Raw genomic sequence first — 27839 nt, forward strand, 5'->3', positions numbered from 1 at the left:
ATTAATGAGCAGAAGGAATACTTTACCAAAGAGATTTAAACTCTGAAAAAAAAAAAAAACAGAAATTCTGGAGATGAAGAACAAAATGAATGAGATAAAAAAACAATCTATAAACCTTAAAAAACAGAGCTGACTTTACAGAGGACAGAATTAGTGATTTAGAGGATAGAAATATAGAAATGCTCCAGGAGGAAAGAGCTAAGACTTCAAAAAATAAAGAAATTCTTCAAGAAATATCCAACTCAATCAGGAAATGAAACATAAGTATTATAGGTATTCCAGAGGGAGAAAGGAACAGAGAGCCTGTTCAAAGAAACAATAGCTGAAAACTTCCCAAACCTAAGGAAAGAACTGGACTTACAAGTACATGAAGTCAACAGAACTCCTAACTACATCAATGCAAAGAGACTATCTCCAGGGAAAATAATATTAAAACTGGCAAAAGTCAATGACAAAGAAAACATATTATGGGCAGCAAGGTAGAAGAGAATAATGTACAAAGGAGTCCCTATCAGGCTTTCAGTGGATTTCTCAGCAGAAACCTTACAGGCTAGGAAAGATTGGAATGATATATTCAAAAAACTGAAAGACTAAAACTTTCAGCCAAGAATACTTTATCCAGTGAAACTACCTTTCAGATACAATGGAGAAATAAAAGCTTTGCCAGATAAACAAAAGCTGAGGGAGTTCATTGTGACTACACCTGCCTTACAAGAAACATGGAAAGGAGCACTCTCATCTGAGACTAAAAAGCAAAGGGTTACAAAACCTTGAGCAAGGAGATAAATAGACAGCTGCAAAGAATACTGCAGCTCTCTATCAGAGCAGGTTAGCAAACACTTAATTATAACATAAAAGATAAAGGGAAGGAAAGTATCAAAAATAACTATAAACACTTCAATTTAGTCACCAACTCACAACATAAAATAGAATAATTTGTGACAACAGTAACTTAAAAGGGGACAAGGAAAGGACGGGAACCTGCTTAGGCTAATGGAGATAAGAGGCTATCAGAAAATGGATTACTCATCCATGAGATCTTTTACACAAACCTCATCCATCTTTTATACAAACCACTAAACAAAAAAATCAGAGCAGAGATACAAATCATAAATAAAGAGAAAACTGAGAAAACCAGAAAACTGAAATGGCTGTCAGAAATACAAAGGAAGAGAAACAGTGGAAATACAGAACAACCAGAAACAAAAGATAAAATGGCAGTATTAAGCCCTCATATATCAATAATCAGTCTAAATGCAAATGGATTGAATTTTCTAATCAAAAGATACAGAGTGGCTGGACGGATTAAAAAACAAGGCCCAACAATATGCTGCCTCCAGGAAATAGATCTCAGCTCTCAAGACAAACACAGGCTCAGAGTGAAGGGATGGAAGAGGATACTCCAATCAAATGGAAGGAAAGAAAGCAGGTGTTGCAATATCAGGCAAAGCAGACTTCAAGATTAAAAAAAAGGCAATGAGAGACAAACAGGGGCAATATATAATGATAAAAGGCACATTCCACCAAGAGGACATAACACTAATGAATATATGCACCTAACACAGGAGCACCAAAGTATATAAAGCAACTATTAATAGACCTAAATGGAGAAATTAACAGCAACACAATAACAGTAGGGGACCTCAACACCCTAGTTACATCAATGGATAGATCATCCAGACAGAAAGTCAACAAGGAAACAGTGGACTTAAATGAAAAATGAGACCAGATGGACTTAATAGATATATATTGAACATTCCATCCAAAAACAGCAGAATACACATTCTTCTCAAATGCATATGGAACATTATCAAAGACAGACCATATGTTGGGAAACAAGGCAAGCCTCAATGGATTTAAGAAGACAAATTATATTAAGCATCTTTTCCAACCACAAAATGCATATGAAACTAGAAATCAACTACAAGAAAGAAGCTGGGAAAGTGACAAATATGTGGAGACTAAACAACATGCTACTGAACAACCATTGGCTCAATGGAGAAATCAAAGGAGAAATAAAAAATACCTGGAGACAAACAAAAATGAAAATATAACACACCAACTCTTATGGGATGCAGCAAAAGCAGTTCTAAGAGAGAAATTCATAGCAATATAGGCCCGCCTCAAGAAACAGGAAAAATCTCAAATAAGTAATCTTAAACTACACCTAACATAACTAAAAAAAGAAGAACAAACAAAGCCCAAAGTCAGCAGAAAGAGAGAAATAATAAAACTTGGAGCAGAAATAAATGAAATAGAGACTAAAGAGACAGTAGAAAGAATCAATGAAACGAAGAGCTGGCTCTTTTAGAAGATAAACAAAATGGACAAACCCTTAGCCAGACTCACTAAGAAAAAAAGAGAGAAGTCTCAAATAAATAAAATTAAAATGAAAGAGAAGAAATTACAATGGATACCACAGAAATACAAAGGATTACAAGAGAATACTATGAAAAACTATATGTCAACAAGTTGGATAACCTAGAAGAAATGGATAAATTCTTAGACTCAAACAACCTCTGAACACTGAATCAAGAAGAAATAGAGAATCTAAATAGACCCATCAAAAGTAAAGAGATTGAAACAGTAATCAAAAACCTCCAAAGAAAGAAAAGTCCAAGATGGCTTCTCTAGAGAATTCTACCAAACATTCAAAGAAGATTTAATTACTATCCTTCTCAAACTATTCCAAAAAATTGAAGAAGATGGAACATTGCTAATTCATTCTATGAGGGCAACATCATCCTGATACCAAAATCAGACAAGGACAACACAAGAAGGAAAATTACAGGCCAATATCGCTGATGAACATAGATGCAAAAATCCTCAACAAAATATTGGCAAACCGAATACAGCAATACATTAAAAGGATCATACACCATGCTCAAGTGGGATTTATACCAGGGACGCAGGGATGGTTCAACATTTGCAAATAAATCAATGTGATAAATCACATTAACAAAATGAGGACTAAAAACCACATGATCATCTCAACAGACACAGAGAAAGCATTTGACAAGATCCAACCCCATTTATGATAAAACTCAATGAAATAGGTATAGAAGGAAAGTACCTCAGCATAATAAAGCACATATATGACAAACTCACAGCCAACATCATACTCAACAGGGAAAAACTGAAAGCCATCCCTCTGAGAACAGGAACAAGACAAGGGTGCCCACTCTCGCCACTCCTATTCAACATACTACTGAAGGTTTTCGCCAGAGTAGTTAGGCAAGAAAAAGAAATAAAAGGTATCCAAACTGGAAAGGAAGAAGTGAAACTCTCACTGTTTCAAGATGACATGATCCTATAGATAGAAAACCCGAAAGGATCCACCAGAAAACTATTAGAAATAATCAAAAACTACAGGAAAGTTGCAGGGTACAGAATCAACTTACAAAACTTAGTTGCATTTCTATACACTAATAACAAACTAGCAGAAAGAAAACTCAAGAATACAATCCCATTTACAATCACAACAAAAAGAATAAAATATTTAGGAACAAATTTAACCAAGGAGGTGAATGACCTATACACTGAAAACTATAAGACATTATTGAAAGAAATCAAAGACGACATAAAGAAATGGAAAGATATTCCATGCACATGGACTGGAAGAACAAACACAGTTAAAATGTCCGTGTTACCTAAAGCAATCTACAGATTCAATGCAATCCCAATCAGAATCCCAATGACGTTCTTCATGGAAGTAGAACAAAGAATCCTAAAATTCATATCAAACAACAAAAAACTCCAAATAGCCAAAGCAATCCTGATAAAAAAGAACAAAGCTGGAGGTATCAGAATCCCTGACTTCAGAATATACTACAAAGCTATAGGAATCAAAACAGCATGGTACTCACACAAAAACAAATATACAGATCAATGGAACAGAATTGAAAGCCCAGAAATAAAATCACACATCTATAGACAGCTAATCTTCAACCAAGGAGTCAAGAACATACAATAGAGAAAGGAAAGTGTCTTCAATAAATGGTACTGGGATAACTGGATAGCCACATGCAAAAGAATGAAAGTAGACCACTATCTCACACCATAGACAAAAATTAACTCAAAATGGATTAAAGACTTGAATATAACACCTGAAACCATAAAACTCCCAGAAGATAATATAGGCAGTACACTCTTTGACATTGGTCTTAGCAGCATCTTTTCAAATACCATGTCTACTCAGGCAAGGGAAACAAAAGGAAAAATAAACAAATGGGACTACATCAGACTAAAAAGCTTCTTCAAGGAAAAGGAAACCATGAACAAAACGAAAAGACAACCCACCAATTGGGAGAAAATATTTGCAAATCATATATCCAACAAGGGGTTAATTTCCATAATATATAAAGATCTCATACAACTCGATAAAAAAAAACCCGATCAAAAAATGGGCAGAGGACATGAACAGACATTTTTCCAAAGAAGATATACAGATGGCCAATAGGCACACGAAAAGATGTTCAACATCACTAATCATCAGGAAAATGCAAATCGAAACTACAATGAGATATCACTTTACACCAATCAGAATGGCTATAATTAACAAGACCGGAAACAACACATATTGGAGAGGATGTGGAGAGAAGGGAACCCTCATACACTGCTGGTGGGAATGCAAACTGGTGTCACCTCTATGGAAAACAGTATGGAGACTTTTCAAAAAATTAAAAATAGAAATACCATACAACCCAGCTATCCCACTACTGCGTATCTATCCAAAGAATTTTAAATCAATAATTTGAAGAGATTTATGCACCCCTATGTTCAGTGCAGCTTTATTCACAACAGCCAAGACATGGAAGCAACCCAAGTTCCCATCAACTGATGAATGGAAAAAGATGTGGTATACGTATACAATGGAATACTACTCAGCCATAAAAAAAGACAAAATTGTCCCATTTGCAACAACATGGATGACCCTTGAAGGTATTATGTTAAGCAAAATAAGCCAGACAGAGAAAGACAAACACTGTATGATTTCACTCCTATGTGGAAGATAAACAAACACACGGATAAAGAAAACAGATTAGTGTTTACCAGAAGGGAAGGGGCTTGAGGGGTGGGCAAAAGGGGTAAAGGGGCAAATACATATGGTGACAGATAAAAATTAGACTACTGGCAGTGAGAACGATGCAGTCTATATAGAAACTGATAAATAATAATGTACACCTGAAATTACACAACATTATAAACCATTATGACTTTAATGAAATAATTGAAAAAAATAAAACAAAACAAACAAAAAAACTTGGAAGTAACCAAGATGACCTTCAATAGGTGAATGGATAAACAAATTGTGATACACCCATACAATGGAATGTTATTCAGCAATAAAAAGAAATGATCTATCAAGCCATGAAAAGACACATGGAGGAACCTGAAATACACATCACTAAGTGAATCGCTAAGTGAAAGAAGACAATCTGAAAAGGCTACATACTGTAGGATTCCAACCATATGACATTCTGGAAACAGCAAAACTATGGCAAAAATTGCCAACTACAGCAAAAAAAGGCAAAAAGATCAGTGGTTGCCAGAAGTGTGCAGGGGTGGAGTGGGAGGAAAGAGATGAATAAGTAGAGTACAGGAGATTTTTAGGGCAGAAAAACTATTCTCTATGACATGGTAATAGATGTATGTCATGGATATATGTCATTATACATTTTCCAAAACCCACAGAATGTACAATACAAACACTGAACCCTAATGTAAACTGTGGACTTTAGTTAATAATAATGTATCAATACTGTCTCATCAATTGTAACAAATATACCACACTAACGCAAGATGTTAATAATAGGGGAAGTTGGGGAGGGAGTGAAATCTACACAATAATTTAGAATGTAAAATTAAAAAGAAACTGTCAGACTAGATTTTTCTAAATCTATCTACATGTTTACAATAGACTCATCTAAAACAAAAGGGAACAGAAAAGTTGAACAGAAAAAGGTTATAAAAAGATAAACAATACAAATATTAAGCAAAAAACCTTAAGTTACATTAATATGAGGCAAAATAGACTGTAAGGTAGAAAGAGGGTCACTTCATAATGATAAAAGTTTCAATTCACAAGGAAAATACAAAAATTCTAAATGTACATGAGCCTAATAGCATAGTCTCTATATATGTAAAGGAGAAACTAACAGAACTGTGAGGAGAAAGTGGATAAATCCACAATAATGGAACAAGACAAAATACTCAGTTAAGAATATAGAATACAATGTCATTAACAAACTTGACCTAACAAATCTGGACATAAATTAATGCTCTACCCAATATCCAGAATACACACTCTTGTTAAGCACATGTAATATCACAACATTGACCATATTCTGAGACACAAAGCAAGTAGAATCAAACTTCAAAGAATTAAAACTTAATAGAGCATCTTCTCTAACCACAATGTGAAGTGAGAAACCGATAAAAAAAAGAAAATCTTATATGTTCAGAAATTAAAATTCCCGTATATTCAGAAATTCATAAAGCTCCCACGTTTAGAAATTAGTAAATAACTCATCAATGAAAAAATCATAATGACATTTAGAAAATATTCTGAACTCTACAATAACAAATTCCACAAAGCAAAACTTGTGACATGCAGCTGAAACACTACTGAGAGGCAAATTTATATCCTTAAATACATATATTAGGAAAGGAGACTGAAAATTACTGAGCTAAGCATCCCTCATAAGAAATTAGAACTAAAGCAAAATCAGCCCAAAGAGATCAGAAGAAAAAAATTAAGAGCAGAAATTAATTAAATAAGAAATAAACATACCACTGAGAGGATTAACAAAGCCAAAAGTTGGTTCTTTGAAGAGACTAAAAATCTGATAAACTCTGGAAAACTGATCAAGAAGAGAGAAAACACAGATAAACAATATCAAGAATAGTATTAAGAGAATATTATTAACATCTTTATGGCAATATATCTGAAAATTCAGATGTGACAAATTCCCAGAAAAAAATAACTTACCAAAATTGACTCAGTAGATAGAGAAAGCTTTCAAAGAAATTAATCAGGAATGGAAAACATTCCCAGTTAGTAGCATATTCCAGAAATTACTATTCTATCAAATTTATGTGGAATTATCCCAATCTTACTTAAAAATTTCCAAAGAGTAGAAGATAACAGCAAAATCTTTATGAGGAGAGCAAAAATCTGAATACCAAACCCATAGAAGAATAGTATAAGAAACAAAACAGGCGTATCTCATTAATGAACACAGATGTAAAAATCATAAACAAAATATTAGCAAACAGAAATCAGCAATATAGGAAAAGCAATAATGTATTGTGACTAAGTTGTGTTTATCCCATTGTAGATTTAGTCAATATTTTAAAAGAAATGAATGCATTCATGTACACTAACATTAAGAAAAATAATTAAAGGATAAGCAAAAATCTATATAGAAAGATGAAGTATCTGATAAAATTCAACATGTATGTCTTTAAAAAAAATCTTAGCATTCTAAAAATACAATAATCTGATAACAGGTGTCTTAACACAAACCACCACCAAGAAAAATCCTCTAAAAATGGTGAAACATTAAAAACTGTTCCCTTGATACTGGAACAAATCAAGAATCTTGGCTATTCACACTTCTTTCAACATTTACACTCAAGGTCCTTGCCACTACAACAATGCAAAAGCCCTGGGGAGAAAATAATACAACTTTATTAACAGATACTAAAAAAAACCTAAATAAATGGAGATATTTACCAGGGTCATAGAATGGAAAATTCCAAATTATAAAGTGTCAGTTCTGTTCAAATTGAATGCTGCCAAGTCAATCGGGATTCAGGGGCAGAGTGGGTGGGTAACGGGATCTATGAGGGTCACTGAAGCAGCAGTGGAATAAATTAGATGGACCGTGCCAGTTAACTAAGGTTTCCATACATTTCTCTCTACTTAACCGGAAATTTTTAAACATTCTTCAAAAATACCTACTACACATGTAGCTGCACTCAGTTAAAATTCAGAAAACAATCCATGGCCTTTTTCTGGTGACTTATACTATTATCTAATTTTGAAACTCATAAATATCCTTCTCAAGAAACTCATAAATACGGTTCAGAAGTGAAAAAAAGAACTACAGAAAACTGAAAAATGTTTTGCAAAATCTTTTTCAGAAATGTTTTCTTCAACTAGTGAGAGGAAATTAGTAATTTAATGTTTCTGTATAATAATTTTTGCATCATAAAATCATTTTCTCCCTACCCCCACTAAATAAATGCTTGACCAATATTTCCAGCTTTACAGGGGCTATCCACTTGCTCCGTCTGTACATACCTCCATCAGAGCACTTGTCACAGTGCGTATTATTTACTTATCTGTCTCTCCCAATTAAGCAATCTGACCGACAGAGGCTTATATTTCTCATTGTTGTGCCTGACTTATAATACTCAAAAAATGTGTTTTGAATTAATAAAAGCTCATTTTATAGATAAAACTCTAAGAAAGATTAACTGATCAGGTTATAATCTCACAACTAGTAAGTAGCAAAGTTACTCATTCATTTATTCAGCAAATACTTACTGTCCTAGGTCCTAGATTCTAGGACTAAAACCTAGACCTTCTGACTCCTACTACAGTGTTGTTTTCATAAAAGTAGAAAAAAAAAAATCTAACTTTTTTAAGTAATGAAATTGCTCTCACAGGATCACGGTGGGGAAGAAGAAACTCCTATTAGACAAGAACTCACAACTGAACCAAAATTGCCTGTCTTGCTAGTTAAACATGAAGAGGCCAGAGAACACAGGGATCAAATTCCAAATCTTTTGGCTGAAAACAATTCAGCAACAAATCATAAAATCTGGAATAATAAATGGGGCCAGCCCGATGGCGTAGTGGTTAAGTTCATGTGCTCCGCATCGGCAGCCCAGGGTTCGCAGGTTCAGATCCCAGGTGCAGACCTGCGCACCACTTATCCAGCCATGCTGTGGCAGGTTTCTCACATATAAAGTAGAGGAAGATGGGCCAGATGTTAGCCCAGGGCCAATCTTCCTCAGCAAAAAGAAGAGGATTGGCAACAGATGTTAGCTCAGGGCTCTTCCTCACTAAAAAAAAAAAAATCTGGAATAATAAAAATTATTACATTTACTCAAAATCAACACTAAAAAAGCTCTGTGATGTGCTAAACTGTGTATCTGGAGCCTCTGATCAAGTATTAGTTTTATTTTCTCCTCTTTAATTACCTTTTTTATTGTATTAATACTTTTTATTTAGATGTTCTCTAAATAAAAATCAATTACAACAACCATATGAAGTTACAGCAAGAGAGTAACATTAAGAGAGAAACAAATTAAAAAAAAAAAACTAAGAACTTAAGTAAATTCTTTAACTTGAAAACGTTTCATTCAGGATATTCGGCATTTTCAAGTAAAATTTCCTGGAGACTTGTTTCTCAGTGATAAGCACCAAAATGTGAAACCTGTACATTTGTAAGCACACTGTAAAATAAAAGCACTTTTTTTGCACAGAACTTACAGAATTCCAAGAACTTTCTGGCCCAGAAAAAAGTGAAAAATCTAGTTATTTTCACAGCTTTCTCACTCACACCTAATTTGATAGTAACTTTTTTTAGCAATTTACCTTGACTGAGTGATCCAAAACATTTACCTTAGTTTTCATAGGAAAAACATTGTTTATAATATTTCCACAAGCTTCTTTAGATTTAATTTAAATTAATTACGATCACAGATACAACTGGTATAAACAGTTGTATTTTATATTATGGACAAACATAAGAGACGCTTGGTGAGTATATAAATCAACTGCACTGGGAGGAGCAGAAGCATCTACAAGAGGAGATCGGGCCACTAGCCTGAGCATTAAGCACACTACAGGCATCAGTCATTCTACTAACACCGAAGGGAAGACACAGCTTTAGTTATTCCAGCAAACCATTAGTGGAAGCCATTTAAGATCATTTCAACTGTATACTGAAAGTTTTTTTTACATTTTTGGCCATGAGGGTACTGACAAAGGAGAAGGATAGACCAACAGAAACGTAACCACCCTCTGAAAGAAATCAACTGTACACATTCCCCACAGATGACTGGGAAATATTTTTATACATACCGGATGAAATTATATTTTATGTATAGTTATACAACCAATAAACCAATTATTTAATTGAATTAACATCTGGGTTACTTAAATTTCACTTTAGTATTATCTCATCAGATACATGCTCATGTATGCCCCAGAGCAATAACAGTATATAGCTCCATCTAGTGGAGAAATAGACATTTCCAGAGCTTACGTTTCAGTCCTTTTAATTAATTTCACAGTAAACCTAACAAAACTGACTTTTTAAAAAAATGCCAGTTTTTCACTCATAACAATTACACATTTTTCCTACTCAATACTCTAACCAACATTTTCCATTCGACTAGTGATATTTTTGAATATTCAGGATTTCCTCAACACCTTCTAACAAATTTTTCCATAGGAAAAAGAATAGTGGCAGTTGATTTTGCAAAGAAAAAACTTAATATTCACACTGTTCCTTCAAAGAAGAGGGTCAAAAATATAAAAGTTACTCCACAAGGATACAAGTATGGAGTAATATCCCACAAGCTAATGCCACTGGAAAAGTCTCTTCAAAGTTCCTATGGTCATAATAACAGCTAGGGAGATACGGACAAAAACACAGGCAAGGTTTCTAAACACTTTGTTGACCTTTCTCCAATAACAAATGACATAATGAAAAATTTTTGTATTTTTAAAAACCGTGATGAAAAAGTTAATGTTAAAGCAGACATGACTATTAAAAATCCCCTAATAACTATTTTTAAGTACATATTCTTAAAACAACGTAAAAACATTCTAACCATTGATGTAACTAAAGTTCAAATCAAACTCAGTTATTTTTGAATCATGATATAAAGTATGGAAATTTAACTTAATAAAAGTTTATTTTTAGTGGTGCCACTAAAATCAGACACTAGCATGAAGAGGTAGACGATCAGTAGTAACGTTAACAGATTCTTCCTCTCAATAATTTTCTTATTTCCACATCTCCGCATAAAGTCAATATAGAATTCAAATGTATTTCACTTTAAGTTGATTTAATTAAAATTAATGTTAATTAGCCCACTACTGTGATGTTAATTCATATGAATAATAGGGTTATCATACATTAAAGATGTAATACTGCACTAATTCATATCTCTAGTACCTGTTAAGCACAGTACCTAACAGAAGAATATGTACATTTTAAATGAAGAATTCAATGTAAAGACTTTTGATGAAATTGTGGGCTCATTTTGGAAACTTTAACATTTTCAGCCATGTAACTTTTCTTTCCTGGTTAGGGTGCTTATTTTATCAAATCAAATTCTCCTTAATTTTTCTTACTTTTGGATGCCATAAGAGGCTAAAAATTTGAAGCAATGTACTTGTTTTGATAAACTAGTTTTTAAATTATTTCAGACCTTCGACCTGACCTGAGGCGGGGTGAGGACAGTATCAAGAGTTGGAAGAACGGGAATAAGTCTGCTACAGCAAGAATCATATCCCACACATAACCCAACACCGTCTGCTTGGTCACTGTCAGATACTCAAAGTTACTGGTTTATCAAAATTACCATCTTATTTAGACTCAAGGAATAAATTGTTTATTCTCTCTATTTATAGGGACAAGAAAAGAAACTGTTTCCTTCTCAGTTAAGATGAGGTTGGAGTTTTTCCTAAGGAAGTTTCATTTAGAAATTAGGAAGGCTTCTGGTTATTCAGAAATTAGGAAGCTTAAGACGGTGAGTGAACTACGAAGATTGCTGGCTCTGTCCCCTAGAATCAACCTAGAAAAACTAGGAAAGTGAGAGGGAATCATGGACCTGTGGAACCAACCAAAAACTTCAAGAAATCCATGTAAGCGTCAGTTGTCTGGAAAGAGGACTGGAGGAGAGGACTACAGCCTCGGGTGAAGAGCAGACACTGGCGATGCGGAAAGAATGGGTGAGAGAACAACACGCGTGGCTCTCACCTCCCCCACACTGCCCAGGACAATTCTAGTCTGACGCACCAACACAGAAATCAGCAGCAATAACCCAAGCTGTAGCTGCCATGGGGTAAGGTCAAGACAGGGCAAAAATCCTACAGGGGAATGAAAAGAGAGGAGATCTGCTTAGTCCATTTGGGCTGCTGTAACAAAAATACCATAGACTGGGTGGCTTACAAACAACAGAAATTTATTTCTCACAGTTCTAGAGGCTGGAAGTCTGAGATCAGGGTACCGGCATGGCTGAGTTCTGGTAAGAGTCCTCTTCTGGGTTGCAGACTGCCCACTTCTCACTGTATCCTCACACAGCAGAGAGCAGAGCGGGGAAGCAAGCTCTCTCATGACTCTTATAAAGGCACTAATCCCACGAGGGCTCTGCCCTCAAGACCTTATCAAATCCTAATTGCCTCCCAAAGGCCCCAGATCCTAATACCATCACACTAGGGGGTAAGGTTTCAACATATGAATTTGGAGGGGGACACAAACATTCAATGCACAACAAGATGTAATCATCATTTACTCTTCTATCTTCTCCCCTTCCAGACTCCAGACTGGTTGGCTTATAACCACAGCAGTTCCTGTTCCTGAACACACAGGAAAACTGCATTTCTTGGCCTTCTTTACATTTGTGTCATGTGACTGAGTTGTACCCAAAGCAGTGTGGGCAGAAGTGAGATAAGCCCATTTCACAACTCACCGTAAAGGCATTCTATGAGATCCTTTAGCCCTCTCTTCCTTTCCTGCAACAACCTTAACACCACATTTGAGGTGGCGGCATCACAAGACAGAAGGACCCTTGACCTCTAAGCCACACTCTGTATGGGTGAGAAATCTTCTATTAAGCCACAATTTGGGGGCTAGTAGTGCAACATAGCCTCTCCCATCCTAATACACAACTTAGTGACTGCCAGCCTCCTGCCTCCAATTCTGACCAGAGGAGTTCCTTGGTGGAGCAACAACAGATGTCGACAGTGATTCTGTGGTGCCTGAAACCCTCCAACTCCAAGTTCATCCCATCCCCTCTTCTGAAAATACACACGTACTCTCTATCTCTTCCTCTCTCTCTCTCCCTCCCTCTCTCTCTCTCTCACACACACACTTCCTTTTTTTAGACCTTGGATATACAAGGTCTAAACCCCCTTGGGGGGGGTTACAAGGTCTAAACCTACAAACCCCACATATGGGGAAAGACAGTAGACAGTGACTGTGTACTGGCTGAATAAACTAATTAACTAACTACACTGAATAAATTCAGAGAAACGAATACACGAATAAACTATAAAATGTTAACTGGTCATCTCCTTTTAAGTGCACCATCTGATTTGAATAGCAGGTAGCTTCTAGAAGCAGTAAAAGGCAAGAAAACAGCCTCCCTTAGAGACTCTACAAAGGAACACAGTCCTACTCACATCTTCATTTTAGCCCAGCAGGAACCATTTCAGATTTCTGACCTCCAGAACTGTAAGATAATGAATTTGTGTGAACTCACTATATTTGTGGTGATTTGTTACAGCTATTACAGCAGCAATAGGAAACCAACACACACACCTTGTGAGTTTTCTAGCTCTCATACCACCTACTATGTTCAGAGACATTTTCAGCTTCTCTTATAGAACAAATTTAAAATAGAAGAGGGATCACAGTGATGAATCAACTGGAAACTGAAGTCTTGAATGAACAGGAGCCTGCCAAGAGGCATAACTCCACTCTCACTGGAGCGGTTATTTCTCATACCACCGGGAAGAGAGTCCTACCCCAGCACAGCCATGTGTGAGCTGAAGGTAAAACACTTTCTAAACAGTGCTCCCTCTCACTCAGGCACTCTCTATGACTGTGGAATCATTAAATGAATATCTGGATACAGGAGCTGCCATTTATTAACTCTGTAGCCTCTGGCAAATCATCTATCAAGCAGCTATCAAGGGGATAAGTGGTCACTAAAATTTTAGATTCCAGAAACTAATAAAATTTCCAAAACAAAAATTGCTGGCAGGTTATTTTATAAAGTAAGGACTTAAAAAAACAGAAGCAACTATCTTCTCTGATCATGAAATAAAGAGCATGTTAGCAGAGCATACCTTCAAAAAAGGACAACCCTTTAAATTGAATAACTTGAACTCTGTAAAAAGATAGGAGGATTCTGAGGAGACTGTGGTATAAGTAGCATAGTTTTTGAATCTCCCCAAATACCTCCATAAAAATAGACAGAGTGACTAGGATAGCAAAACCAAACCCATAAAATATCTACCACAAAACTAGGTAAACACCAAAATACAACACCAACAACCATAAGACCCCCATGACCTCCAGAGCCTGTGCAGGAAGGAGAGGGAAACAAGACGAGCCAGGAGAATCCCTAAGGCGGCAGCTCCGCTCCCAGCAGGCAAAGAGCGCAGAGGTCTCAGGCAGCTCTCAAGGGCAGGGGCTGGAGCATCAAGGCCTGAGGAACCTTCACAACACTTGACCCTCAGGAGAAACGGGAAATAGGGTCAGTAGGACAGGCACACCAGGGACAGAGGGAAAGGAAAGTGGAGGTGAAAGCTGGGAAAGGGAGGGGAGGGGAGGTGACACTGCCAGGGGATCTTAGCAAGAAACTGACCACTTTTTAAAACTTCTGAAAAACAACAGGAAACATTCTTCCAAATACTTAGTTACTTTTCAATCTTTTGACAACTCATTTAGAAGATTTCAAAGGGCTTAAAAATCATTATATTCCTTAAAACAAACAACACTGGTTACACTCTAATTATAATCACTAGAAGTTAAAGCTGATCCAATATTAATGTCAAATGACGCTGAATTCTTGATTTTATAGAAATCACCGACGGTAGAAAAAAAAATTAGATACAAATTCAAGGCACTGACCAAATGACCATATCCTATAGAAAACAGTCTGGGAATACACTAAAAAAAATACACTAAAACAAAAGTAGAAAGAAGAAAAAAAGATCACCCCTTGCATTCACCACCAAAATATAAAATACTCTTAAAATCTTAGTGCATTCCCTTTGTCATTTCTGTTTTCCATATTTATATATGTGTAAGCAATGTCTAGACATACTTGATTTTTTAAAAAATATTATATCATAAGCATTTTTCTTCATATCACTTCAACAGTTAATATTCCATTGGATGGCAATATCATAGTTTTCTGTTTTGAATAGCACTAGAAGAAACATCTTCATGGCAGCTTTTAAAAATCTCATTAATATTATATGTGGCAATGTTAAGGAGGAGTCTAAATTTTTATCCACTGGGAGGCAAATAATACAATCTGCTGTTTTTCAAAGTAATTATTAAAATTAAGATTATATTTTAGAAGAAAAACTATTCCAAAAAACTTTACAGAAGAAAATAATTTCTCTTAATTTTTCAGGTGTATTTATATGTAGACCAAACAAGAGCTTCCAGGACCAACCAGTTACTAATCATGTAGCAAAATATTTTAAATGAGATTTTAATTCTAAAATGGCTAACAAACAAAAACATAGGCATTTTAAAGATGTGTATGTAGATTTTAATTTAAACTAAGCTGCAAATTAATCACCAGCATGAAATAAAGACAGTAGGAATTAAGTCGCCGAAATCCTAAGCCAAGTTTCTTACCAGTACAGAATCACAAAGAAACTCAGTGAGTTTTTGTATACGAACTTCCTAAGCTATAGCTCACTTAGCCAAATGAATTAGAATAATCTTGCCCACTGTGCCAGCTCATGCCACTGAATAAAATGTTCTACTTTGGGATATCATAAGCTATATCACACACTATCTGCAGCTCCCATGCTGGTAATAAGCTGTGTGACATAAATTAAGGAAATGGCTTCAATTTACATTAAATTTAAAAGATAATACAAGTATTAAAGTACTAATTAGTTTCCAGACAGGATGCTTAAAAAAGAGGTCTGTCATACTTCAGAAAATACTTCATTAAAAAGAATGAATTTAAATGTTTAAATTTTTTTTAGGTTATATGTATATGGCTGGGTCTTAACATAAAACAGCATTTCAACACCCAAATGCAAATAGTATCTGTAAGAAATTACCACTCAAATTCCAAAAATTTTTCTAATTATGTGATGAACACTCATATGCTTGTACCTTAACATAAAATTACATAACCTTAGGTCATATTTGATAAGATATTACTTCCCAAAATCAAAACATTATTTAAAATAAATAAATACATAAATAACAAAATGTACACTGTAGGGAAGGAAGAACTTTTCCTGGATCCTCTTGGGATTCCTGGCTGGGCCTTTCAGGCAGTATCCTTCCATCTTTGCAGATAAGGATGCTCCTTTCCTCCAGGTATAGGGAGGGCACCTCTCACATGAGGTCTTATGACCTGCTTCAGGGGAGAAGGGGGAAGTCAGAGAGTCTGGCCTGCACCTGATGTTTCTCAAATTCCTTCAGCTTAAAATCTTCAATATGCCAAGGTGCCATATTTTGGGGTAGCGTGTTCTGAACCCCCTCAACACAAAATGAAAACATCCTACAAATTACCCTTTCCTAAGTATATATTATTTAGGATAACAGAGCACAGTGAACAAATAATGCAAATACTAATCAAAAGAAAGCAGGAGTGGCTATATTAATATCAGACAAAATAAAACAAGAAATATTACCAAGACTTAGTACATTAAAGGGTTTAATTCACTAACAAGGCATAAACAATCCTAAATATGCAAGCACTTCACAACAATGAAAAATCATCAGAAAAATCCATAATTACATATGGATTTCACACACCTTCAGACAACTTCACCACACCTCTCTCAATAATCAGGAGAATAAGCCCTCAGAAAATCAGCAAGGACACAGATCACTCAGTACTATCAACCAACCTGACCTAATTGACATTTACAGAAAACTCCACCCAACAGGGCAGAATACACAATCTTCTCAAGTGCACATGGCACATTTACCAAAAAAGACCCTCTTCTGGTCCATAAGACAAACCTCAACACATTTATAAGAATTGAAAACATAAAAATTATGTTATCTCACCACAACAGAAATAAATTAGAAATCAGTAACAGAAAGATACCTTGAAAATCCCCAAACACTTCTAAATAACCCATGGTTCAAAAAGCAAGACTAAAAGGAAATTTTACAATATTTTGAACAATATAAAAACGGAAACACAACATATCAAAATTCATGAGATGTAGCTAGATCAGTGCTTGGAGGGAAATCTATAGAACTGTAACGGTGGGCCCACTTAGAGAGCCAGTTCCAACAGACCCCATCTCTTATCACCTAAGTGATTAAGGATTGTCTTTCAGAAAAACTGCAAAATCATGTAGCCAGGGCATGCGCAAAATCGTGACATGAAATGACCCTGGAACCAAAGATCCTCCTTCTAAGGAACCCAAGGACCAGGACATGAGTGGAACTTGAAAGTCAGACTCTTATCAGAAGGGAGGGGTCCCTCACTCAGGAAGATCTGGTGTTAAAATTCCTTCCCAATCTCATCATAAATGTTTAGAACCTCATCATAAATGTTTAAAACCTTACTGTAAATACCTGAAGCCCACCAATCAAAACCTATCCCACCAGCATTTCCGCAAGCCAACCTGTTCTCCCTAACCTCTTAAATTTTGTCCCAAATCCTGAATCGGGGAGAGAGATCTAAGGGCACATGCCCCCTGTCTCCCTGGAGATGGATCTTGCAGAATAAAGCTGATTTCTCCCCTCAAAGGCTGGTGCCGTAATTAACTGGCTTGGTTATGCACATTGGGCAGAGAACCCCAATTTTGTGCAGTAACAGAACGAAAAAGGAGGAAGGTCTCTCTTTAATACTTAAGCTTCCACCTTTAAAAATATACAAAATTAAGAGAAAATTAAACCCAAAGCAAGCAAAAGGAAGGAAATGGTAAAAAGCAAAAATCAATAGACTTGAAAATGTAAAAATATAGAAAATCAATGAAACCAAAAGCTGGTTCTTTGAAAAGATCAATGAAATAGATAAGCCTCTTGCCAGAGTGATCAAGATAAAAATAAAGACATAAATTGCTAATATCAGGAAGAAGAGAAGGACATTAAAATGATCCCAAAGACATAAAAAAAGATAAAAAGGGAATATTACAAACAACTTCAAACTTGTTAATTTGACAAACTCCTTGAAACACACAATCTACCAAAGCTAACTCAACAAGAATAGATAACCAGGGGCCGGCCCGGTGGCATAGCAGTTAAGTTCACACGTTCCGCTCCGGTGGCCCAGGGTTCGCAGGTTCAGATCCCGGGTGCGCACCGACGCACCGCTTGTCAAGCCATACTATGGTGGCGTCCCATATAAAGTAGAGGAAGCTAGGCATCGATGTTAGCCCAGGGCCAGTTTCCTCAGCAAATAAAGGGGAGGATTGGCAATGGATTTTAGCTCAGGGCTAATCTTCCTCACACACACACACAAAAAAATAGATAACCAGAAGAGTCCTTATCTACTAAGGAAACTGAATCCCCAGTTTAAAGAAACTTTCCAACAGAAAAAACCCCAGACCCAGAAGTTATAAGATCTCTTAAGTCCCTTTTCTTCCCTGGAAACCTCCTTCCAGAGGAGGTTTCTCTCGAATCTGGACCATCTGCTCTCTAGGCCTGCTATATGGCTGTGTCTCCCACAGCATCATTTCACTGTTCTCCTAGGTTGGATTTACTAATTCCTACATTCCAGGTCTTTCTTTCCCTTCTTTATTTTGCTAAAGCATAACTTCTGAGGCTTTCCAGGTCTGAAAATATCTTTGTTCTACTCCCATATTTCATTGGTTGTTGACTAGCCATGAGTTTTTGGGTTGAAAAGTGTATCCTCCAAAACTTTGAAATCATTGTGATATTGTGTTCTAATTAGCAGCTAACACTGCTGGTTAAGAAGACTGATGCTGATGCTGGCATATTCAATTCTTTCTTCTTTTTAGGTAGTCTATTTTTGTTTTCTCTCTGGAAACCTTTCAGGATTTTTTTTTTCATTCTTAGTGTTGTGAAATTTCACAAATACGTGCCTATGGTTAGGCTTTTTGTTGTTGTTGTTCTTAATATTGAGCATTCTTAGGAACAGAAAGAATAGAATGCTGTACGTCTGGTTTTTAATGAAGGTTGTTTTGGTTGGGATGACAGAATTTGGGATAATGTTTTGCTGTCATCTTTTTATTTTTTTATGTTGCCTGAAAGAGTTTATAATGAGCACATATCATTTCTCTAAAAACTATGCCATTAAAAAATAACAAGAGGGGGCAGCCTGGTGGCATAGTGGTTAAGTTTTCGTGCTCTGCTTTGGTGACTCAGGGTTCACAAGTTCGAATCCTGGGCATGAACTGATGCACTGCTCATCAAGCCATGTTGTGGCAACGTCCCACATACAAAATAGAGGAAGATGGACACAGATGTTAGCTCAGGGCCAATCTTCCTCAGCAAAAAGAGGAAGATTGGCAACAGATGTTAGCCCAGAGCGAGTCTTCCTTACCAGAAAAAAAAAAAACAAGAATGCCCCACAACGTCAATTAAAGCTTTCAATGTGCAAACTCAGATTCCACAATTCTACTTCTAGAAATCTATATTCTAGTAAAGGGTGCAAACATATACATACAGGAATATAAACTGCAGTGATGTTTATAACATTGAAAAATTAGAAACAGCACAGACATCTACCAGTTAGGGTCTGGTTAAAGAAACTATGGTACACACATTAAACACTATGCAGACATATACTGACATAGGAAGATGTACAAAATATTAAATCAAAAGACGTAGTTGTAAAATAATAAAGCATAACCTTTGTTATATTAAGAAAATTAAAAAGCAAACAAGCCGAAACCATATGTTTGGATACCTATACACAGATAAGGAAATGCATAAAGAAAGGTCTCAAAGGATGCATTCTAGGATGCAATAGTCTCCATGATAACCACTAAAAGAATGGTAAAGTATATGTAATTTGCAAAATAAAGAATGAAATAACACAAAATATGAATGGATGAAATGATCCAATTACCAAATGCTCCAACTGTAAGACAAAGATGTCCCACTGGATTTTTAAAAATTAACCAAAAGAAGGCAGACATAGCTGTATCAAAATCAGAAAGAGGTCATAGATGGGAGAAGACTCAGGAAACATGACAACTAAATAATACTGTGATCTGCATTGTGTCCTAGAACAGAAAAAGAACATTAATGGAAGAACTAGTGATATCTGGATCAAGTGTATAATTTAGTGAAGAGTACTATAACAATATTAATTTCTTAGTTTTGATAAATGTACTATGATCATGCATTGTGTTAACATTAGAAGTAAGGTGAAGGTTTTACAGGAACTCTCTGTACTATTTTTGCAACTTTTTGGTAAGTCTAAAATTATTTCAAAATAAAAAGTTTAAAAAACAAACTAGACTTTAAAACAAAAAGCATTACTAGAGGTAAAACGGGATGCTTCTTAATGGAAAAAAAGGCTAAATTCATAGGAAGACAGACCAATTATAAAATTATATGCTTCTAATAACATGACCTCAAAATAAATAAATCAAAAATTGACAGAACTACTAAGGAGAAATAGAATCCACAACGACACAGAGCGATTTAACACAGAGTAAGGCGTCAGTAACGGTCAATCAAACACACATACATACACATACACACACAAATCAGTAAGGAAAGAGAAGATTTTAACAAGAACCTTAACAAACTTCACCTCATAGACACACAGAAAGCACTGTACCCATCGACTGCAGAATTCATAATACACACACACAGCATTTTTTTTTAAATAACCAAACACAAAGCAAGTACTTACCTGTTTCAATGATTACTGAATTCGAAATATTTTAACAGTAGTTATAGGGGTGTTAATTTTTTATTATTCATTAAACTATCCACATATATTGTATATACTTTTCTTCACATGTATTAAATTTCACAATAAAGTTTTAAAAAAGCTAACTGATCTATATCATTTATCTACGTACTTACTTGTTTTTACAGTTTTCAAAACTTGTTCCACAGCAGCAAAACCCTCAAAACGAAACTATGAAGATGGGAAGGTGGTATGCTTCAACAGATAATAAAACAAGATTCAGAATTAAGGGTTCCAGTAAAATGATCCCTATTGTATTCTAGCAGCTTCCAAAACTCATAAAACCAGGGATACCAAAGGCAATTCTCAAAATAATATTTATACATAATCAAATCACCCTAAGGCAGAACTATGGACAAATAAGAGTAGACTACCAGGCTATATACATGCCAAACAATAAAATCTAAACTAAAAATGCCTTCAATACAGACAATATCTGATGCCATGCCAAACTCACGCCAACCGCCAAAAGCAGTTCTATGGGAAATCTGTCCGACTGGTTATGCACTTTAATGAAACCCCAAACCAAACTAAACTTCAAAGTAGTCATCTCTTTATGTCGCCAGTTTTGAGATAAAACAAATACAGAATCTATAGTTAAATGGTTAATATTCTCTTTTCCAAAAAGTAAAAATAATGTATCTTGAAATATATTTAAGATGATAAAAACAGATTGAAGCTATGTTCACAAAAACTTCAGGATGAACTACTTCTTTTATTAAAAATTTTCTGAAATAAAAAGAGCAGTTTATTAGTTATCTATTGCTGCCTAACAAATTACCCCAAAACTTAGCAGCTTAAAACAACACACATTTGTTATCTCACAGTTTTCTGAGGGTCAGAAATCAGGTGATGCTTAGCTAGGTCCTCTGGCTCAGGGTCTCCTACAAGGTTGTAATCAAGGTGTCACCCAGGGCTACAGTCTTCTCAAGGTTTAACTGGGACAAGATCTTCCAACTTCACTCAGTGGTTGTTGACAGGATTCAGTTCCCAGGGGGGGGTCACTGAACTGAGACCCCAGCTCTTCACAGGCTGTTGGCCAAAGGCTGCCCTCAAGTCCTTGACAGGTGGGTCTTTCTATAGGTTAGCTCACAACGTGGCAGCTGGCTTCATCAAAGGGAGCAAGCAAGAGAGCGCAGCAAAAAGGAAGCTGCTGTCTTTTGTGACCTAATCCCAGAAGTGGCATCCCACCACTTTTGCCATAGGCTATAAGAAGTGAGCCTCTAGGTCTAGTCTACCCTCAAGGGGAAAGGACTACACAAGAGTGTGAATACCAGGGTTATCTTAGAAGGTTCCTATCACAAGTAGGAATGGAAAAGGGCACTGGAATAAAAATCAGGAGAATAGGATTCTAGTAACTAGGTGACTAAAGAAATCTCAAGTCCTCAGAGTTTTCGCTGAAAAAACTGAGAAGGTAGCCTAAATGACCACCAGAGTCATGTAAATTCTAAGCTCTAAATTCTGTGCCTCTCTTACTGGATCTTTTGGAAAAGATTACCTACCAAAGATTAGAGATACTTGATCAAAATGCCTCATTTTACAAAAGAAAGCCAAGTTCCAGGAAAGGCTAATACAAACAGGTAGTGAGCCACACTTACTCTGCTCTGATGCCCAGTGCTCCTCGCACTATAGTGCATTGCTTTTGCAGTCAATGCCCTAAAACAGCCCTATCCTCTCTTTGTAATAGTCTCAAAATCCAATAAATTCAAAAGAAAGAGAGAATAATAAGACAGTACTAACAAGAGCAGCAGGAACTGATTAATGTTGTGCATTACCTCTTTTTCTTTCATCAACCCTAAAGTTATCTCTATAGGTGGCATGTTTGTATGAAAGTGAGCTATCCTAAGCCCATCCCCAGTCCCTGGTATATGAACATATTAGTGATAAGATTATTTGCTGGAAGTAAAGAATAAAAGCAACAGATAATAGACCATAGCAGAGAAACATAGTCACCTTACAACAAGCAAATAAGATTAAATGAAACCTAAGTAAAGTATCTAAAAATAGAAACTGCAACCAGAAAAGGCAATGTTTGTCCCCATTGGAATCCTGGAAAACAGAGAGTTCCAGCAGTCAACAAAAGCAATGTGATGCAGGCAATATCGAGGGGAGTAGGTCCTCTAGGAAGCTAATGACAACAACTGGACTGACAGATATATCCTTATTAATATAGAAGCATCAGTCAGGGTCTAGTACCACTAAACATCTGTACTACATAAATACCCTATTTGCTTCTATATGAGATGAGGCGCCAACAAGGGGGGTGCTCACTTGTCAGAGAATCCCCGCCACCAGCACATACCATTTACCAGCTGTAATAGTTTGTAATGACTCCAATTCTGGTTCAAGAAGAGCAGAGAAAACACTGTATATAAGTACAATTGTTTTGTGTGGGAATTATAAAGCAGGAAGGTATATGTATTAGTCAAAATATGTGTGTACATATACACATGTATATAAATGCATAACTGGATCCGAAATTTCTATATAAGAAAGGCTTAGGGACAGGAGTGGGTTGGTGGTGGAAGCTGGGTCTAGTGGTTTATCTTAAACCTGCATTTGCATAACAATCAAGTAAGACTGAAAAAAACCTCAATTATCCATACCCCAAGTCTCTCATTAGTAGCATATATCTAAATACATACCTAAATTCATTTCTATAAACCACCTAAAAATAAGAAAGTATTAGCTAAGAATGTTAACATAGGCTGAAAAAGTATTCAAGGAAAGTTTCTGAGGGTACTGAGTAAAAGGCACAAGGCCCAAAGCAGAGCAGATGAACTGGCAAGTCCAGTGGGGCACTTAAGGAAGAGAGGACCTCCATCCTGGACACAGCTGCCACAGTTGAGTTTCACGGCCCAAGGCATGGTCCAAACTTTATTTCCCATATTCTGAGTATACTCAATCAGATAGATATAAATTTCAATCAAGCCACCCCAAGATGGAACAGCTCAAAAGACAATATCCATTTCAAAGTACTGCAAATGGTATTTTATGCTTCTGTATAATTTTTCACTCAGTGTCCAGAGCTGACTGGATATGCATCCCTCTTTTCTTTTCTCACTTCTTACCTCTCCTTTTTTCCCCAGTTTTAAGGGATGGGAGAAAGCAGGAGCATCAGGGACAGCTCAGAGAAGACTCAAATAGGTCTCTAATTAGTCTTGAGGTAAAGGTGGTAAAAAGCAAAGAAAGTATGTTTAGAGATTTGAAATTTAAACGCAAAACACTAGAGCGCACACTACCTAATACTACTATGTATTTATACTTCTCCATATAGCCCATGTCAGTTAATGATTTCACCACCACCAAAGGGCAAAAGATTGAATAGTCATTTTTGAGCAGTCATTTTTCAACATAGCAGGGGTTAGCAAACTATGAAACAAGGAAGAATGAAAGGAAAAAAAGGAGAGAAAGAAGGAAGGAGGGAGGGAAGAAGAAAAGGAAGGAAAGCAAAGGAAGGGAGGGAGGAAACGAAGGAAGGAAGAAAATATAGTTGGCTCTCCATATCTGCAGGTTCTGTATCCACGGATTCAACCGATACCCAGTGGAAAGGCCTCTGATGGTTGCATCTGTACTGTCATTATTCCCTAAACAACACAGTATAACAACTCTTTACATAGCATTTACACTGTATTAGGTATTATAAGTAATCTAGATATGATCTAAAGTATATGGTAAGATGTCTGTAGGTTGTATGCAAATACTATGCCATTTTACATAAGGGACTTGAGCATCTGCAGATTTTGGTATCCACAGGAGTCCTGGACCCAATCCCCGCATACCGAGGGAGGACTGTACAAAAGAGACTGTATACAGCCTGCAAAGCCTAAAACACAGGCTTAGCTTCACACAGTACTGTGTTAACTGAAACTCTACAAAGCAAGGAATGCCCATATTTACTATCTGGCCCTTTACAGAAAATTTGGTGACCCCTGCTATAGAGGCCATCCAAATGGCTAATAAACAGATGAACAGGTGTTAAATGTTACTAGTTATTAAGGAAAATTAGGGAAAAAAACCCAATGCAATATCACTATATACCCACCAGAAAAGCTAAAATGAAAAAAACAATGGTAAGTGTTGCAAGCATTTGGAGGAGCCAGAATTCTCAAACACTGCTATTAAGAGTGTTAACTGACACAACTAATTTGAAAAACTTTTTGGTACTGTATACCAGAAATACCTATCTGCATATCCTATAATATAGCCATTTCACTAGTAGATATATATACAACAGAAATGTATACACATGTTCACCAAAATACTTATAAAAATGTTCAAAGAAGCCCTATCGGTAATAGCCAAAACCTGGAAGAATACTACGCAGCATGAGAACAAATCACTACTACATAACTCATACATACTACATAACTATAAATCTCACAAACACAGTACTAAGCAAACGTGAGACACGAAAGACTATACACTATATGATTCCATTTATATAAAACCAATAATAGGTAAATTCATAGATCATGTTACAAATAGAGATAGTGGGGCCAGCCCAGTAGCGTAGTGGTTAAGTTTGGGCACTCTGCTTCAGGGGCTGGGGTTCGCAGGTTCCATCTCCGGCTCGGACCATGCTGTGGCGGTGTCCCACATACAAAATAGAGGAAGACTGGCATGGATGTTAGCTCAGGGAGAATCTTCCTCAAGCAAAAAGAGGAAGATTGGCAACAGATGTTAGCTCAGGGCAAATCTTCCTCACAAATAAAAAAAAAAAGAAAAAAGAAATGGAGATAGCGGTTACCTTTGGAAAGGGGGCACAAAGTAGGACTTCTAGGATGCAAGCAATGCTTTCTTGATCCAGGGACTGGATACACGGGTATGTACACTTTGTAAAAAATTCAATGAGCTGTACACTTACAATTCATGCACTTTTCTGTATGTCTATTATACTTTAAAAATTAACACACTAAATAGATTTCTATAAACTCTATGCCTTTTTAGGAAAATTGTGCACATCTGCCGTTCACTTTTCTAATTTGCCATCATTACCTCTCAGCAATGAGATATCTTAATTCTTGTTACCTTATATAGAAAAGTCAGCTTTGTTTTAATTAATTTTCTTGGTATACAATTGCATAGGATATCCAAATGATTATATAACCATGATTTTAGGTTCCACACTCGTTCCCAAGGAGAAACTCCGACAGGCGAATAACTTGTGATAGTATGTTAAAGTTATCTGGGGAAGAAAAATAAACCCTCCTTGAAATGTAGTTTTGTTTAGGCTTAGCTTTGTCTACTAACACTGTGATTTAATCTGCATAAAATGTTCAAAGGAGCTTTTCAAAAAGCTTGTTCTTGTGGAAAGCTGTTTCTTTCCACCATCCTAATAATGCTATCTTGTGTTTATCCAGTTCCTTCCATCCATGGAGCTTAAAGTACTTCACAAATACTGTTGGGTGGTGTCACCTTCCAGTTAGAAAATTGGCGGCCCTAGACATTGCGAACCAAAAGCATTCTAACAGTATCTTTCTAAAGCACAGCTCAGCGTGCCGCCGAAACTTACAAGGGTGAGAACTGAAATACAAAGCAGTTAAGCGACTCTCAAGGGCACAGAGCCAACCACAGGTTGAGCCTGGACCTGAATCCTCTAACTCACCGCGACTTAAGGGAAAAACAAACAAATACCTACAGCCTTGAATAAATGTCCAGCTGCTGAACGCTTGTAGTGGGAAACCGGGGAGTTTGCCGAAATCGTGCCCAGAAAGAGGACTGAGAACCCCACGACGCTGACCTTCGAAGGAGCCCCATCACTCCCGGCCGCACGGGGCCAGTACCCACTGGGCGCAGACTCCGCGCGGCCCTTCTCCTTCTCCAGGGAGGCTGCGGCCGGAAATTCCAGGGCTGGGGTAAGCCCACCCCGACTTTTCTCCGGTCGCCCAAGCCTCCCAGCCTCCCGGTTTACCTGAGACACGCCGGGCACCGACCCGGCAGCCGACTCTGCGCGCTCCCCCGGAGTTTCTCAGGCCCAACGCGCAGCCCCCACGCCAGCCAATCGCCGCGCCCTCGGAGCCTCCCGGCCGGGCTCGCCAGAGCGAGGAGGTGCGCGCGCCCGCAAACGAGCAGGCGGGCGCGGCGGGGGCGCGAGCCAGCCGTACGCCGCGCGCGGGGGCCCACGGGGAACGGAGGCGGAACGTGCGCGGGACGCGGCAGGCGGCGCGCACCGGGCATGCGCGTGCCGCGCCGCCAGGGCCGCGGGGCGGGGCCTCCGGGCGAGGGAGCGAGCTTGGAAGTCGTCGCAGGAGTTTGGGGAAGAAAGGAGGCGGTCTTAGTGTAACGCGGCTGCTCCGGCGGGGCGGAACGCTTGTCCGAAACGAAGGGCGCGTTCTCCGAGAGCAAATGTTGCCCGGACAAAACCCAGTCTGGTTAAAGGAGGGAAAACGCGGTTAAAATGCGTCTTGTGGCTCGACTTGGGCGCTGTCGAGTCTCCACGGAGCTGGGGGAATTGTGGTTTCCCGTCTTGTGTGTGGTTTGGAGTGAGACGAGGAGTGGGGATGCGACGCCGGGAGAGGACAGGGGCGTGTTGCCAAGTGATGGTTGAATGAAAAGGGCCGAAGTGGACTCCAGTTGGATGAGCAGAAAGCGGTACCTAGCTCCTGGCCAAAGAGCGAGCGTTTCGTACTAAAACTTGCAGGCGGTGACCTCTTTGACTTAAGTACTCGAAAGAGATCTGGATGTTCACTGTATAGATTCTTTAAGACAAGATGTTGAACCTTCCAGAATTAAACAAAAAAAATAAGCCCTCAATTTGTGTACCTCCGTGTTGAAACAAGAACGGAATGGCATAATTGCTAGTAATTTGAATGTGATTTTCTTGTTTCAGAGATCAGTATTGCGTCTATAAATGTCACGTTAACTCCTTCAGATACAAATATTTGTTTAGCACCTACTGTGTGCCAGGTACTCTTCTGGGTGTTGAATAATAAGCAACAATGGTTTTTTACACATCTCCAGAGACTAGGCAT

The 27839-nt window shown here is 37.3% G+C and overlaps 1 protein-coding gene across 13 annotated transcripts in view; it reads right to left on the minus strand.

Moving 5' to 3' along the window:
- MIPOL1 (mirror-image polydactyly 1) overlaps positions 1–26971 on the minus strand; it is a 313803-nt gene extending 286832 nt beyond the window's left edge. For 6 of the 13 annotated variants that reach the window (XM_087422434.1, XM_087422419.1, XM_087422486.1 and 3 more), the window contains exon 1: positions 26780–26968. The gene's annotated coding sequence lies outside the window, so the exon portion shown is untranslated. Of the gene's footprint in view, positions 1–20981; positions 21061–25896; positions 26456–26506; positions 26730–26779 lie in introns of those variants that run through there. The other 7 variants (XM_087422397.1, XM_087422426.1, XM_087422444.1 and 4 more) reach the window with 7 other exon arrangements.
- Between the last annotated feature and the right edge of the window lie 868 nt (positions 26972–27839).

This window comes from Ceratotherium simum, chromosome 3 (genome assembly GCF_057802395.1).
Source record: "Ceratotherium simum simum isolate JZ-2026a chromosome 3, ASM5780239v1, whole genome shotgun sequence".
Taxonomy (NCBI): domain Eukaryota; kingdom Metazoa; phylum Chordata; class Mammalia; order Perissodactyla; family Rhinocerotidae; genus Ceratotherium; species Ceratotherium simum.